Genomic DNA, 16,875 nt, shown 5'->3' with positions numbered 1-16,875 from the left:
TAGGCATTCAAAGCTCTTGTGTTGTGTTAAGAAGCTTCAAGAAGGTATAAACTCCAAACCCTAGCTTTAGTTTTGAGTATTTAGGAATGGTTATGATTGATATAGTATATGTAAAGCATGAAGCTTGTTTGTTTAGAGTTTGGGTTGGAGTGGTAGTGAAATGAATGTTGAATCTTGTTGATTTGTTAAAGGAATTATGTATAGTTTAAATTCATGATGAGAATAACATAAATTGGAAGAACTTGAGGTGTTGGGACTGTTGTAGTGTGTTTTGGAGGGATGTTGGTTGTATGAATGAATTGGGATTGATTGGTGGTCGATGTGAGATGGTATAAAATTGGGAAATCGCGTAAACATAGCCGTCGTAATGTCCGATTTACTTTGGACTACTTTTGTTCATAACATTAGGATCCGAGAACTCCCTGCTAGGTATTGACCATTGCCATATTTAGATAGTTCATGTTATGAGCTTCGTTTTGATATGTGGTTCGTTTGATTCTGATGTACGGTTTAGGAGAAACGACCGTTTTAAGTAACGGCATTTCGCGAACGAACCATTACCCCTCGCCTTACTTTGAAACATTGGTTAAAGACCCTAAATGACTAATTGGAGTATGAAACATTTATGTAAAGTGTAATAGGCAGTTGGTAAGGTACTCGCGAAAGAATCTCCTTAAAAGTCTTAATGGTTAATTTATTAAAAATAGTGGAGCCGAGGGTACTCGAGCAACTTAAGTGAAGCGTTAAGCGCAAAGCGAGCATTAGAGTCTAGAGTGGTTACAGTATAGATTCATAAGCGACTTTGGTTTAATTACGACTTATATGTTGTTTATAGGTTTCCAGACTCGTCCCAGGCCTTTTATTACCCCCAGTCACTCAGGCAAGTTTTCTACCCGTTATACTGTTGTGGTGATGTATATATGTATATGCATTATCTTGTGATAGATGCATGTTGGTTAATTAGCAAATTTTGCGATATATTGAAGCATGCTGAGATAGTATATATATGCATGTCTGTTTCGTAATCTGGTTATCTATCTGTTGATTTCAATGCTTATAAGTTGCATAATACCTATGCTAGAGATAAGCAGTAGTTGCGTATACCCTTAGGATAGGGGACCCAAAGGTGAACATTTTCTAAAACCGGGAGTCGATGTTCCCGAGTATATTATATATATATATATTTATATATATATTGATATAGTTTCAAAACTATTAATCGAATAAGGTTTATTCGATAGCTTCATTTTATTTAATGAATATTATTCTGAATATTCATTCGAGGACTTATGACTCCGTTTATTTTTTTAATGAATATTATTTTGAATATTCATTGAGGACTTATGACTCCGCTTATTTATTAAATAATATTATTTATTTTATTAAAGAATAATGTTTCAATAATCAAACTTATTTTCGATTATTCAAATAAAGATAGTACTTTCGTATAAGTATATCTTTGGTTATTTAATATCCATTTCAAGTATAAGTTTTACAACTTCTACCTCAATTCTTTGTATAAAGATTATTATTTATGGGAATATTATTTAAATAATAATATTAAGATATTTTCTAATGTATTGGGACTGATTTACTTTATTAAATCAGCATTACTCCAAACACTCTTTAAAGTGTTTTCGAGTCTTTAAAATGATTTTTAAAAGTTAGAGCGGATCCCAAAACTCATTTTTATATATTTAAGATCTTCCTTTTTAAAGGGGATTTAAATACTCGCTCAAAACCTGGGGGATCCGGCTCTGTGGTGTATTTTATATTCGCAACAAGGTTGCTGTTTTGATAAATGAATTGATTACTTACCCAACGTTCGGGAAGTAAGTCCAGCTATCGAGTCGGCATAAGCAACATGGGCTCAGTGGGCGTCCATGATAGTGTAAGTGGCTCAGTGGGAGTCCATCAAATGCGTAAGTGGCTGAGTGGCAGTCCAGCATAAGGTCCTATTACGACCAGGGTGATGACCAGTGGGGAATTCGTCCATCTACTAGTAGAAAAGATTACTTATTGGTATCTTTGCCTGATCAGCAAGATATCGGGTTTATGCCAAAATTCTTTCCTTTCCAAATTTATGGAATATTGCAACTCTGTTCATACTTTACATGACAGAGGTTTTCAGGAAATGTATGGGAGATATATATATGAATATATTTATATATCGGGACTTAATGAAGCATCTCGTAACTTCATTATTTATAATGATATTTCAAGGATTGAATCTATTCAAGTCTTATCTTGTAGTCTTATCTGGATGATGAACTTTTGAAACTGATTATAACTTGAAAGGTGGTAGTTCAAGTAGTATTCGGATATAAGTATATTGGAGTATCTTGTAACTTCATCTTTTAAACTTATATCTAGTAAAGGATTATCTTGTGCATGTCAAAGATTTTCAGAAAAACGTTGAGACAAGGTTAGATATATGAGATCACCTTGCAACGATAATTTTATACAGTTATAAACTGGAACTCTGTGTATATTATACACGTCAGAGGATTTCAAAGATTGTGAAAAGTATATATGTACATATACTGAATATTATGCGACTTCATCGCATTAAGATATCAAACTTGGTTCATTTTTTTTGACCAAGACTTTCATGAGTTCTATGAGAAGGCTCATATATTGTTAATCATTATACATATTATTTTGGTGGGCTTGCTGCTCACCCATGCTTTCTTCTTTCATCACACAACAATAGATAGAAAAGATGAACAGGACCAAGCTCCCGATTCGCAAGCGATTAGGAAATGTTCCGCAGTTTCCTATAGGCGTTGATGTCGCTGTAGCTGAGGTAAGAACTACCAATAGGCTAGGCTTTCAACTTTTGATGTACCAGACTTATGTATCTTTATCAATTATAATAATGGCAAAGAAATGTAAATTTATTCAGAAACCCTTTTAAGGTGTATTGGCATATAATTGTGGAATAAAACGACTTGTGATTATTTTTGGATATTCATCTCTGTGACTATAACTTGTGGTGTGTGTGTTTATTGTGGGGTCACAGTACAGAGTAGTTGATTATTTATTAAGATTGGGTGTTATTAAGGGAAATGAAACTCGTGACAACCCGGATCCCCGACCCCGGATTTGGGGGTGTTACAGATATTAATGATATGTCAACTGAATTGTATCATTTGCGTGTCACACATAAATCACTTATAAAAGAGAACACTAAAATTAAAGAGAATAATCTTTTTTTGGGTGATAGAAATGCAGCATTAGAAACTCAATTTATTGAGTTTGAAAAATTAAAAATTTAGTGTAAAATTGCTAGAGAAGAGTTAACAGAGTCTTTGAAGAAAGAAGAAATTCTGAGAAAGCAGCTTGAACGAGAACAAGAAGTCATTAAGGCCTGGAAATCTTCTAGGGATGTTAGTGCATAAATTGCTAAAGTTCAAGGGATTCAATCATTTTGTGAATAAGCCTGGAAGAAAGAGAAGAAGAAACTGAACCCAGATTTAGTTGATGGTTTGTCAACGGATGTTGAAGCAACGGATAATGAAGCTCATACTTTGAATGACGAAACTCATCTGTTGAAGGAGAGAAAGACTATCAGCCAAGGAAAGCTAGCAAATTTGAATGAAAAATATGGTTCAGTAACAAAGAATTTTATCTTAGGAGAGTCAAGCAAAACCAAGAATGCAAGTAAAGTGAATGTAAGGCATCTGTCAGTTAAGCAATTGAATGACATATTAGAAAAGATTAAGGTTAAAATAGAATCTAAAAGGAAAACTAATAGGAATGTGAAAGTAGGTTTAACAAACTCAAATACTACACTCCTAATAAATATGCACCTAAAAATGTGTGAATATGGTAGTGTTAATAATCTATCTACTAATTGCAAGTCTATTAAGAATACATTCATGCATGTACCTCCTTCTTTACCTAACATGACTATGTCACCTATGCATTTTATGCACGTTATGCCTCCACAGAATTCACATGCACATTTGGCTAATATGTCATTTGCACACAATCCTTACTATGCTGCATTTAATATGCCACAAATGCCATATATCATGCCTTTCTGAAATAACATGTATGCACAACCTATGTCATACCTTGTTAATAATAATGTGCTTGATGAATCTCAAACTAATCATGGATTTCAAAGTCCTACTCCCAAGATAAAGGTTGATCTTGAATCATCTAAGTCTAGTGGTGGAAAGTCTAAGAAAATTAAAAAGAAATCTAACAAGGCAGGACCCAAGGAAACTTGGGTACCAAAATTAACTTGATTTGGTTTTGATGTGTGTAGGGAACAAAAAGAATCTATGGTACTTAGATAGTGGATTCTCAAGACACATGACTGGAGATTCTACCTTGCTCACAGAGTTTAAGGAAAGAGTTGGACCTAACATTACCTTTGGAGATGACATCAAATGATATATTATGGGATATAGATTGATTTCAAAAGGTAATGTCATCATTGATGAAGTAACACGAGTTGATAGACTCAAACACATTCTTTTGAGTGTTATCCAACTGTGTGATAAAGGCAACTCATTTACCTTTAATTCAGAAGCATGTGTTGTTACTTGCAAAAAGGACAACAAAGTGGTTCTTACTGGAGTAAGGCATGGAAATCATCCAAGAGATGTTCATGCTCCCTATAGGTTTTATCCATTCGAGTGGATCGTCCAAAGTATGGGGACATGTGTACTTAGATGACTTTAACTCCACAAATACAGATTCAATTACTTGTCTCTTCAGCAAAGCAAGTCAAGATGAAAGTTGGCTGTGGCACAAGAAGCTATCTCATTTGAATTTTAATACAATGAATGAATTGGTCAGGACCTTTTTAGAGGCAGTCCTCAAGTTCAATTTTCAAAGGATGGACTATGTCGTGCTTTTCAGAAAGGAAAGAAAAAGATAGCATCATTCAAAAGAAAGCTTGAAACAATAATTAATAAACAATTACAACTATTGCACATGGATTTATTTGGACCAGTCAATGTATTGTCAATTTCCAAGAAGAGGTATTTCCTAGTGATTGTAGATGATTTTTCAAAATTCTCAAGGACATATTTTCTTGGATCAAAGGATGAAGCAAGTGAAATCATCATCAATCACATCAGGCTAGTCAACAATAATCTTGATCTCAAAGTCATAATAATCAGGAGTGATAATAAAACTGAGTTCAAGAATTCTACATTGAGGTTGTTTTGTGAAGAAAATGGAATCATGCATGAGTTTTCAGCTCCAATGGAAACCACATCAAAATAGAGTGGTTGAGAGAAATAACATGTCATTGATTAAAGCTGCAAGAACTATGCTAGAAGAATCAAAGTTACCAACCTATTTTTGGGCTGAGGCTATCAACAATGCATTTTACACAGAATATTTCTTTGACCAATCAAGACAAAGGCATGACTCCTTATCAATTTTTCAAGAAAAGAAAGCCAACACTGAACTTTTTTCATGTTTTTCGATGCAAGTGTTATATTCTAAGGAATCAAGCTGACCAACATGAAAAGTTTAATGTAAAAGATGATGAAGGAATTTTTTTTGGATATGCTGTTAGAAAAGCATATAGAATCTACAATCTAAGAACCAACATTATTATAGAATCTGTACCTGTTGTGTTTGATGATAAAAAGATTGAAGGATTGGAAGATGAAGGTATCCATGAAAGCCTCAAATTTGACAATGTTGAGATGTATTGTGATAGTGATGATGAAAGTGCTTTGGAAGGAATGGCAAAAGGATATCCAAACTTGTCATCAAATGAAGCAACAACAGTTGATGCACAGAGTGCTGCATCCATTGAAATACAAAATGCATCATCTATTAAAAGATAAAGTGCATCATCTGCTGAAAGATAGAATACAACATTCGTTGATGATCATTCTTCAATAGGCGCTGAAGATCATTCTAGATCACTATTTGACAAAATTAAATCTTCAAATCAAAGATCCACTAACTCAGGGGGAGTTTCATCTAGTCAACACTCAGTCACATATCAAGACACCAATCAGGCCACTTCATCTATAGAAAATCTACCACTTCAAAGAAAATGGACTAAGAGTCATCCATTTGAACTGATCATTGGCGATGTAACATCTAGAGTACAAATAAGGAGAGCAACTCAAGATGAATGTCTGTACAATAGCTTTCTATCACAGGAAGAACCAAAGAGGGTAAAAGAGGCTCAAATGGATCCAGATTAGGTTTTAGCTATGCAGGATGACCTAAACCAATTTAAAAAAAAACAAAGTATGAAAGCTGGTACCCAAACCTAAAAACAAGAATTCTATTGATACTAAGTGGATATTCAGAAACAAGATGGATGAAAATGTCATAATCATAAGTAATAAAGCTAGATTGGTTGCAAAATGATACTCTCCGAAAGAGGGACTAGATTTTGATGAGACATTTTCTCCAGTTACAAGACTTGAAGCTATTAGAATCTTTTTAGCCTATGCATCCCATGCCGATGTCAAAGTCTATCAGATGGATGTAAAAAGTGCCTTTCTGAATGGAGAATTGGAGGAGGAAGTCTATGTTAGTCAGCCTCCAGGTTTTGAAGACCCCAAATTTCCAGACTATGCATACTATCTATTGAAAACACTTTATGGATTGAAGTAATCACCTAGAGCCTGGTATGAAACCTTGTCAAAGTTCCTTTTAGAAAATCACTTCACTAGAGGTACTGTTGACAAAACTCTTTTCTTTAGAAATGTAAATGGCTCTAGTATACTTATTCAAATCTATGTAGATGATATAATATTTGGCTCTAAAGATGATAAACTTTGTAAAAAGTTTTCCAAATTGATACAAAGCAAATATAAAATGAGCATGATGGGAAAACTAACTTATTTTCTTAGTTTACAAGTTAAGCAAGTTTGTGATGGAATATTCATTAGTCAAACTAAATATATTTATGAACTTTTAAAGAATTTTAATTTAATGGATCACATATCTATAAAAACTCCCTTGGCCACTTCCACTAAACTTGAATTGAACACAACTGAAAAGTCTGTGGACATTTCAAGTTATAGAGGTCTGGTTGGCTCACTTTTATATTTAAAGCTAGTAGACCTGATATTATATTTGCTACATGTCTTTGTGCTAGATTCCAAGCCGGGAATCTCATTTAGTAGCTATTAAGAGAATTTTCAGATATCTCAAAGGGACACCAAAACTTGGCATTTGGTACCCTAGAGATTCTGGTTTTGATCTAATTGGCTATTCAGATGCAGATTATGCAGGTTACAAGATTGACAGAAAAGTATAATAGGGCATGTAAATTTCTAGGAAATAAGCTTGTGTCCTGGTTTAGTAAGAAACAAAACTCAATTTCTAATTCTACAACCGAGGCTGGATATATTGCTGCTGGTAGCTGCTGTGCACAGATTCCATGGATGAGAAATCAATTATCGGGTTATGGTCAACATGTGGAAAAAATTCCAATCTTTTACGACAACACAAGTGACATTGCCATTACTGAAAATCCTGTGCAACATTCAAGGACAAAGCACATTGACATCAAGTAACACTTCATAAGGGAACATATTATGAATGGTAATGTGAAACTTCATTTTGTTCCAAGTTAGCAGCAAATTGCACACATCTTTACCAAGCCACTTGATGAATCAACTTTTACTAGGTTGGTAAGTGAGTTAGGTATGCTAAACTACTCTTAATTTACTATTATTGATGTCTATGCAATTTAAAATACAACGAGAAATAAATTTGATTTCTTGATTAAGTCATAAAAAGTGAAATTTTATCTAAGTCAAAATTACTCTTTCAACAGATAAGGATTATCCGTTGAAATTCAAATATATCCTTATCCATTGAAAGTCAAATATATATCTGGATACATTGTCCCTCAATGGATAATGGTGTATTTGACATCCGTTAATTTATATATCAATCATAATCGTTGATTCTAAAACATCATCCTTTGAAATATACTTATACTCGTTATGTATACGTTGATGGATAGTTTTAGAATTTCTATAGTTTAGTTTATTTTTAAACATTTATTTTTGGCATAAATCATTGGATATTTATTTTTATTTTAATCATTTATGTATCTTAATTTGGGAAAGTATAAAAGCCAATTACATTTTTAGATCTCACTTTTGTCTTTCTCTAATTTTTCAAGGCTATTTTGTACTCTCTTTCTTCCCAAAACCATCTTTCTCTTTGTAACTGCAAACTCAACAAAAATGGGATAATTTGTTAAGATTATGTCTCAGACAAGATTCGTGTATGAGAAGAACAATTTCGTTACTCTGGTGGACAAGGGTGTTGCTCATAAAGACTATCAGAGAATGATGAAGTTTATTAGCAACTGCAAACTCAAGTATTCTATGCTCGAGTCACCAGTCATCTACTGTGACATTGTTGAAGAGATGTGGACCTCAGCTGACTTTGATTCAAAGGATATGACCATTGCCTTTACTCTCAAAGGTAACAATTATTGTATAAATTCTGACGAGGTCCAATCTTGTTTTAAATTGCCTGAAAATAACACCTCTATTGTCTCTCAAAAGACACTAGTTATAAAAACCTCTAAAGCACGTGAGGGGAGTGTTCAGGATGGTGAGAAACATGAGGGAATGGGTGAACATCAAAGAAGCCCGAAGGATAAAGTTGGTGAGGTCAGTGTAACCCAAGCTAGCCACACTACAGTCTCTCAAAAGACTGCAGTGCTACAAAAGGATATTAGCACATCTCTAGTTGCATCCTCCCAAAAGGGTGTGACTATTGAAATAGGCTCCCAACCAGGAGTACAGTACAAAATAGGTAGGGACACAAAAACTTATGTCAAACTTACATTAGAAAGAAAAAGTCTAAAATATGGGGAAATCACAGGGTGCACACAGAGTGCAAAACCAAGTCACAGACTTGGTATCTACACCTTCTCAAAGTCAGGTTCATGTGGCTCCAATAAATGTGGAGTCACAGCCCCATTTTTTAACAATTGAAACACCTCAAACACACAACTCTCCAACTATCTCTCTATGCGTGGACATGATTTCTACATCAATTCTTGATTCTCCATCTCTTAAACTCGTGGAAGAGCCCCATACTCAAACTGGTGATCATAATCCAATTGATGATTTGTTGGATCACTTTCCAGTTCTTTCACAAACTGTTTTAGGGTCTATGCACCAAAATTTAAAATTAATCTCCACAGACTCCACAATAGTTTCAAATTCTATTCCTCTCGTTTTTTCTTCATCAACGGATATCCATCATCTATTGATAAGTGATTGTCCTTCAATGGATATGCTTCACAACAGTTATCCGTTGATAGCCACAACTGTTAGTGTGTGTGCCCTAAAGAAAACACTATTATGTTTATGTTATGAGATATTTGGAATATTAATTATGATTCTATGGATTATTTTTTAGAAATTTATTATATCTTTAATTTCTGCGATAAAATATTAGATTGATAAATGTCATTGGAATATGATATGTAAATCTATATCTCTAAGTACGTGACTTAGAAATGAGAATAATATTGATATTCCTAAATGTCCCTAGTCAAGTATTATTTTTTAGGGACGATAATAAATACTTTGAGAGTAGTGTGTTTGTTGACTGATGATCACATCTCATTGATCATAGGTATGGTGATACTAAAGTCAAAACACAGGCACATGTATTAGATACATGGTGCTGGATTGATCCGTTGTGAGATACCACATGTTTCTAGATTCATAAGTTAATCTCACAGTGATAATGCTGTATAGATCCTTAGACCTGAAGTCATTATATTTCTATATGAGAATTAATACACTTTGATACTATTGAAAGTTTTCCTTGAACGGGTAATAATAAAAGTAGACATTGGGTATATTATGAATCTTATGAGAAATATGAATGATCTAGATGGGATTTAGACCTCCTATATTAAGGAGTGATATTTTGGCCTCTTGATTGAGTAAGACTATAAAATGCATGGCCGTGCTCAAATACTGATTTGTTTAATAGTTTACTCGTTGATTAAGGGAACCAGGATTAAACGTTAAAAGAAGATGACACAACGCATGCCTCAAGTTTGATCTATAATATAAGGCTAAAGAGATTATATTAAAATGTACATTATTCACAAAAGGTTTAATCGAATCACCAATTATTATTATTAGTTGGGTAGCAATGATGTATTACGAGATGCCACTCATTGTTTATAATTTTAGTATTAGAAAATAAAATTATTTCCAACGTAATAATAATCACAAAGAACATTTAAAACATAGTGTTATTTAAATTATGAATTAAAATATTTTATTATTATTAATTTGAATTTAATTATTAAATTAATCAAGTGAGAATTGAATAATTATATATATGTATATTAGAATTCGAATTTAATAGTAATAAAAACCCGAAATCAGAATGGTTTTCAGATCCCATTAGGTTTAGGGTTAGGCCTTAATCTCTCCCCCCTATATATACATTATGATGTATAGTTTTAGGGTTAGTTGTTATATTTTCGTTTCTTAGGAAAAACCCTAGCAGCTCTACATTTTAGAGAGGCTGGAGAAAGAGAGAGAGAAAGAGGAAATCTAATCGGCTAATACCGGCTCCGGTGATCGTTGGACGATCGTACGTTCATGTGGATATCTTTGGAGAGCAGATCTTTGCATGGAGGGCTGTTGCGATTCATCAAGATCAGAATTTCCATTACTATCATACGGAAAGCTTTATTAAGGTATATGATCCTATTATCCATAATTATCCAATCATTATATATAGATCCTGCGGTAGGGATTCAAATTTTTTGTTTTATGAAGCTTTTCCATTGCATTTTTGTGCTAAAAATCAGTTAACAGTCACTACACAAACACTTAAATCTCAAAATCTATTACAAGTGCGGATGACTTAGTGGTTGTCCAATCACTTCTAGGATTTAGGGAAGGTAGTGAATTGAGTGATAGGCTGGGTTGCTCCCAGATAAAAGGAGAGGATGAGAGATCAATAATGCTCACTACTTCTTCCAGTATGGAAAATGTGAGTGAGAGGAGTTCCACCTTAGTTGGTAAAGGTAAGTGTGTGAGGATAATGAGCCAGGGGGAGCCCCTGATGCAAGAAAATAGATAAATTGAAAGAAAAGCAACGTCTAAAGAAAGAATGACAGCCATTGCAAGTGAGTCGATGAATGTCAGTGATTCTGAAAAGGAAAGACTATATCAGAAACATTACAGAGCTGTTATAAATTCTATTTTCTTGGATGATGAGACATTTACTCATCCTGTTATATCCTATCAAATATTGGCTATTCAGGGTAATGAAGATGCATAAAGAACATTGAATTTAGTACACACAACTGAATCAATGCAAAGGGCTAAAGATGCAATCTCTAACATGCCTCCTATAGTTGATGATGATTTTGAATTTGGAGATGAAACTGGTGATGTTGATGAAGAAACATGTATGGACATAGGGGGAGATGCAGACCCTAGTTCTACAACTGATACTCTGGATTGGATGCTCAGCAAAGAGTGTATCTCTCATCACTTCAACTCCTCACTTTTTAAGTTCATCAACCAAACTCAAATAGCTTTAGCAGCTACTTCAAATGCCGGTACAAGGTCACTTTGCAAGCACATCTAGAGTCTTTACAACTTTATAGAATTCAACACCTCAAACAGGCTCTATATTTGGAAGATCCAAAACTATCAATTGATGAAGTCAAAAAGGACATGTACAACTAGATGGATGAGAAGCTTCCTGAAACTACAATGAGGGATCTATAGCAAAAGCTCAGGAAGGAAAGTGACATATCAAGAAAAGTTGAGGCCTTGGGTACAAGAATGTCTAATATTGAAGCATCATTGGCCAAGATACTTCAGGGTCAAGACACACAGACTCAGTTACTCCAACAACCGGTAGCTACACAAACTTCAACCTCTATATTTCTTCTTGATGATAACAAAAAAGGGGAGAAGGATGTGCATGTTCAAGTCTTTAAAGTAATAGTTCCCTCTATTACTCCACCAAAGCCACCAGTAAGGGGAGAGTTGAACATCATAAACTTGATAAATCTAGCTGCAACTGAGTTAAAGCTTAAAGAAAAGAAACATAAAATAAATGAAAGGACAGCTCAAGTATTTAGCTCAACTGCAAAACCATCGGAATCCAAGAAACACTTTACATAGTTGAAGCCTCTTACATTATATGAATTGAAGCTGAGAAAGGGTGCAAAGAGAGAAACATCAATTACAAATGAACTCAAGCCCATTGTGGTTCTCAAGACTAAACCTTCAACTTCAAGATTTACAAGCAAACACCTAATGGAGCTAGATTATTCACCTCCCAGGCTTGATGAGCAGAAATGTATGGGAAAATCAATTGCTAGCTAGAAGAAAACCAATGATGCAGCTTTGAGAAAGAGAAGAGCAAGAATTTACAGACATGAAGAAATGATCTGTATAATGAGTGGACATCCAAAGTTTGTAGAAGCAAAGAAAGAGGAAGCCCTGAGGTTAAAGTCACGGTTAAAGAAAAAGAAAAAGCAGGTTTATAAGGAAGCTCGAAAGAATATTGAGAAGCCTACTACTGACACTAAGAAATAATTGATTGATGAAAAGAAAGAGAAGCCTGAGTGGAAAACAAGCAAAAGAGTAAAGGTGAGAGCTAAGAGGCCAAACAAAATTTCAGAAGAGAAGAGTGAGCCATCTCAGTCCATTTCTACAACTCAATCAATTGTGCCAAATGTGGAACCAATTGAAATCAAGGTATATCCTGAGGTAAACTATCATGGTGAACCAATAATGCCCAAGGAAGAAGCTATAAATTGGGAGATCTTACCAATCCCTGATTTGAACATCCCTCTGCATCCAAGAAGAGAACTCCAAGAAAGAAGAAGAAGCCAACCCTACCTCCAACTAAAGCCATTTGAAAACAACAGAAGCCTAATGTCAAAAAAGATGATCAACTCTACATCTGTGACATCAAAAAATTCACTGATATTCAACTCTATTTGGATAACTTAGAATAAGTAAGAGGAATTAATGTTTCTTCTAATCTTCCAGAGAGATTGGTCTCCAAATACAAGGATGGTTATGAGACGATATGGATACTCTACAGGATTCTCCAGGAAAGCTATAATGTTTTAGTCAAGATATTTTCTGCAATGAAGAAAGAATTTGGATCCACAAAGGTTGCTAAATCAGAAATACTTAAGAAGATAGGCCAAATCAGATAAAGCTGAAGAAATCCTAGTGCATTACCAAGGGTTCTAAGTATTCTAAATACAGTAGATAGAGTGCACATGAAACTTTACTGGATCATGGAGTTTAGAGATGAGAAGTATGTTAAAAGATTTTTTAGAATAAAAGACCAGCTTAAAATATCAAGTAATGAAACTCTTAAGGAATTGCAGGAGATGCTGGATATCAATGAAGAAAATGAAGCTGAATTCTACAGACAACTTCAACTCCAAATTAAGGAAAACAATGAGAAGTTGGGAAAGAAAACAATGGAATCAATGAAAAACAAATCATCTACCCAGACTAGAGGAGCACCTTGATAATGACATGTAAACTTTTTTTAACCATCTTTGTTCATTTCTATTATAATGAAGCACTTTACAAATTGCCTACTTTTAATGTATTATATTTATAGGGTGTTTTGTTATCATCAAGTCAACCTGAATTTATGCCTATAATTCCATTAGACATAAATTGGGGGGGATTATTAGGAATATGTTGTAGTCTTGATGATAACTCACCAAAACACCTTAAATAGATTTTTTTTATGTCAATGAGTAGCCTTCAATAGATAACCTCAGTTTATCTATCCGTTGAAGGAGTAGCTTATATTAATAAGTATATAGCATATTCTTAACACTATGATAACTAAGGGATTTGGTAGTTATTATAGTTTATATGTCATTTTGACTACTAGCAAGATATACAAAATAGGCGGGCTAAGTGTAAATATAAAATGCCTTGTAATTTTGTATAATTGAAAGATTATCAACTGCTAAGAAAACATCTTCAACTGTTAAACTACAAGCTTCAACGGATGACTCTACAAGCTTCAATTGATAACTCAATATGCCTTCAACAGATAAGCTATTCAAGAGGTCTTCAACTGATATCAGATAAAGCTTCAACGGATGTTAACAAGAAAGCTTCAACGGATGACACTAATATAGTGTCAATGGATGACAACAATAAAGTTTCAACGGATAACATCAATAAAGCTTCAAAGGATGATCAACAAAAATAGCAGTTGATAGTTATTTGACAGAAGCTAACAAAGTCACATGAGTTGATAGTGCATAAAATGAATGTGGTATCGTGATTACAGGTTTTAGAAGAAAATGAAGCATTTCCATTTTTATGCAAAACAAGGATGCTTAAAGATGCTATACCTTACTTGGATTACATTGGACATAGAAATAAAAAAGCATGTGCTTGGACCTAGCTGATAGGAATATTATTCTTATCTTATTGCACATGTACACTTGATTCAATATAAATCAAGTGTAGCAAGTCTTTTAAAAAAATACAAGTAAGAACTCAAGAGTTTAGAAAGCTGTATCCGTAGAAAATACTCTCAAGTTCTAAGCTATAGAAAAATACTTATAAGAAGCTGTGTGCAATTTGTATCACAGAGATTTATTCAAATATACATCTGTGGTGGGAAGACAAATTCACTAGAACGTTTTTAAACTATCTGTTTATTTACTTTGTGTTAGTAGAATACTCTAAAAGTTTAATCTGTATTCTTGCTTATTCAAAAACACTACTAGTTAATATATATCATTGGTCCCGTTAAAACCTTAATACCTTCTATTTATAGTCTCAGTAGAATGCATAGTGAATGTAACAGAATAACAAATAACTCAAATTTAAATTATAAAAAATGTAACCTTACACATTACAAGTCTCAGATCCAACAACTAAACTGAATAGTCACAAAGTGTTGTCGACAACTTTAATTAAACAAGCAAACTTTATTTCACTTTACTTACAACCAAAAGAAATACAACTAAAAAGGTAGATATCCAGTAACCATAACATTGAAGCTAACTTGCTATTAAAAAGTGCGTTGAGAGTCAATTTACAAAAACTAGTTAGCTCATGGCTATAATACTTGTTACAAAAATTGCACATTTACTTTAAACCGCATACGCAATCTCACATATACTCTGCATTCCATATCTTTATCCTTTCTTCATACACAAAGAAGAAATAGAGTTAGTGGTAATAACTTTGGTTTGGTTCCACTACAAGACTTTTTTTGAATTTTAAAAATAATCTTAAGTAGGTCTTTCAAATTAGACTTTGGTTCTTAAGGTTTAGGGAGTCTTTCAAATTAGAGTTTGGTTTCCAACATTTAGAGATTTAATTAGGGTTTAGACTCTAGGGTTTACGAATCGTTGCTCCTTATGTTGATTTTGTTTAAAGACTATTCTAAAATCCAAGAGGGGATTGTTTAACCATAAAGGTTAATTAAAGCACTTTCTACAATTTTAATATTTATTACAAAATAAATAATAGAACTATTTAATAAAACTATTATTCTATTCCTCTACAAGACTTTTCTTGAATTTAAAAACAATCTTAAAAAAGTCTTTCAAATAAGAGTTTGGTTCCTAAGGTTTAGGGCATATTTAATTAGGGTTTAGGCTCTAAATCGTTGCTCCTCATGTTGCTTTTGTTTAAAAACTATTCTAAAACCCATAGGGGGATTGTTTAACCTTAACTGTTAATTAAAGCACTTCCTATAATTTTAATATTCATTACAATATAAATATTAGTACTAGTTAATAGAAGTTGGCAAAACTCACTCAACAACACGACTGTTGTAAGGTTGAATTTGTTTACGACCGGTTGTTCCATAACATGGAACTACTTGATTACAAGCTCGTAACTGCATACAGTTTTATGCTAGCTGCTCTGGCTGCTACTGCTACACTGGATGTTGTTGCTGTGATGCAGATTTTTCACATGGTTGTTGTAAAGGGTCATGACATGACTTTTGTAATGGTTGTTACGGTGGCTATAATGTAACGCCCTCAAATTCGGGGTCAGAGGATTTGGTCATCACGAGGAAACCTAAGAAAAAACAATTTGTTTAATAATAAATAATTACCAACAACATCTCAACAAATGTTATATAAAGTCTGCGATCCCAACCAAAAAAAGATCTTTTTAGGTTACAGTTCTAGAACCAAGATTTCCAAATTTCATAAATAGTTTTCTTTCTTTTGAATTTTTTTTTAATTCCAAACTCAAAACTTAACCCACTAGTATAGCTTCGAAAAGAAGTATACTAGGCCCAATTATATGATAACACAACTATATTATAAATAGAAAACAACTTTATACAATAGGACTTAATTTAATTCCGCATATCTAGAACCAACCGTCTTTATAATTGCATCCTTTTCTTTTCTTTCAAGCAACGCGGTTAAGCTTCACAAGTTATTCCTCACTGGAAGATTAAATTTAAAACAAACAAGTATGAGTGAAAGGATGCTCAACAAGTATATTAAAAGCATAATTAAAAAGCTTAAAAAAAATTCGGGTTTCTCAAATAAAATAACTTCGATAATCTGTAATACTTTTTTGCTAAAACTTTTAATAATTGAGCAACATAGGCTTCACAATTTTTTAAAATCATGACAAGAATCAAAGTTCTGTAATTTATATTATAGAAAGAAACTATATCACAAATATGAAACAAAATAACTTTCGAGAATCAAAAAATACGCTTTCATTTAGTCCTTTATGATTATCAGTAATCAGATTGGAATCTCTCAAAGCACATGCATAATATCTAAGGATCACTGCCGGTGCAATGCCAGTATGCCGAAGCATATCCAATAACTAGGACCCGATTAGGCATATATTGACCTAATATATATTATAGTATGTC

This window comes from Apium graveolens, chromosome 8 (assembly GCF_009905375.1).
Source record: "Apium graveolens cultivar Ventura chromosome 8, ASM990537v1, whole genome shotgun sequence".
NCBI classification, from domain to species: Eukaryota; Viridiplantae; Streptophyta; class Magnoliopsida; order Apiales; family Apiaceae; genus Apium; species Apium graveolens.
The sequence above is the reverse complement of the archived record's forward strand: the minus strand, read 5'-3'. Positions refer to the sequence as shown.